Here is a 1,844-nt window from a genome sequence, read left to right on the forward strand (position 1 = left end):
GATGGTATCGTGGACACATGAAGCTTCAAGAAATGAACCCTTTCTCGAACCAATGGCTGAAGTGGTTCAGTGTCCCACAATGCTTCATCTCACAATCACTATATGTGAGTAATCCTTTAATCCACATGCTCTGCAAACTGCAAACCGTTTGTTGTTGACGATCTATAAACTTTTATGCTAGAAGTAAAAACACCGGCAAACAGGAACTCGTGCTTTTAAAGGGGAGGCGGGACTATGTTTTTCTGCAATTTGATTGGTTGGACTGTCACATCAATCAAACGTGGCTCTAATTTGATTGGATGTTGGGCCAACACCGCAGACGGATGTAAATAAGACAGATAGAGAGACCGCAGTGCGCGCGGCTTTCTCTCTTTATACTTTATACTTTATAATCCGTGGATTTGGGGGGAAAATGGCAAGTCTTTCCGAGTCAGAGGGCTAAAGTCCGAGTCAAGTCACAAGTTATGTATATCAAAGTCCAAGTCAAGTCACGAGTCAGAGGTAGGAAAGTCCAAGTCGAGTCTAAAGTCGTCAAATTCATGACTCGAGTCTGACTCGAGTCCAAGTCATGTGACTCGAGTCCCCACCTCTGCTAGATGGACCATAGCCGAGTGAGCAGAGGTTTCCAGAGAGCGGCTTTCAAAATGATCCTTGCCAAGGAAACTTTGTTTTCATCAGGCTCTGCCTGTATATTTGTCTCTAAAAAATATGGACAAATTCATAGCAATTTACTGTTACCCAAAACAACTAAATCAAGCAAAAAAAATGTAGCCTAAATATGTTACAAGGAAACCAACAGTAACCAAGCTAAATCCTTGTGAAATTCACGTGAGCAAAACGTGTTTTCATTTGAATTACAACAAATGCAGGGTTCTACATGAAATAAGCCTTACTAGTAATATTACAGAGCCTTCTATTAATCACAAATGTAAAATAATGAGGAGGAAAAAGGCAATCCGCATATTTTTCAAATATGTTAAAATATGTTTTAGGATTTTAAAATCTTTAAATTTTCAGAGTTTTGATTACATTCACCATGCTTTTGAGTTCCACAGAAAAATTATCAAGGAAGGTTTGCCAATAGTGTATTTACATTAGTGAAGCTTTAGTGCAATTTCAATGTCTTCCAATGTCTTCTAACATGTCTTCTTTCTAATTTGTATCTCTTTTAGGAAAGACCACCTGAGGCAAGTCTTTCCTAAAATTTTGGGGGGATCTCTTTTACTTGGCCCAAAGCGTGTCACAGANGCATATCACGTTATAACATGATAACTTTATTGTTTGTACAATAAAGTTATCATGTTATAACGTGATACTTTATTGTACAAACAATAAAGTTATCACGTTATAACGTGATAACTTTATAACGAGCTCCAGGCGCTGCCTGTCACTCTCCAGCTGGATGCTCCCCCTCCTCAGCCGGGACCCTCCAGCGCTTTCTTCCGTCGACAGGGTGGTTCCTCCTCCTTTGCTGTGCCCCCGTCGGAAGAATATATCAGAGAATTGCACACCTGCTGGACCGACACGAAAGCGTTCTCACGTTTAACCTTCGTTGGGCGTGCTCTGGCGTTAATGCATGAGGCCCCGCGTTACGGTCTGGGTCGGATGCCTTCCGTGGAGCCTGCGGTGGCTTCCCTCATTGTAGCACCTGATGAGGCTTTGCGGCCCGACGTCCGGTGCCCGCGCCCTCAGTGCCGCGTCACTGACGACGTGCTCTGCCGGGCCTATGATGTTGGTGCCCGGATGGGTCGACTGTGAAATTCGCTGTCTCACCTGCTGTTAGGTCTGGCCGCCTCCTTGAAGGCTGTGCCCGTTGACGCTCCCACCTTAGGTTTGCTGGATGC

This window comes from Oryzias melastigma, unplaced genomic scaffold (assembly GCF_002922805.2).
Source record: "Oryzias melastigma strain HK-1 unplaced genomic scaffold, ASM292280v2 sc00958, whole genome shotgun sequence".
NCBI lineage: Eukaryota > Metazoa > Chordata > Actinopteri > Beloniformes > Adrianichthyidae > Oryzias > Oryzias melastigma.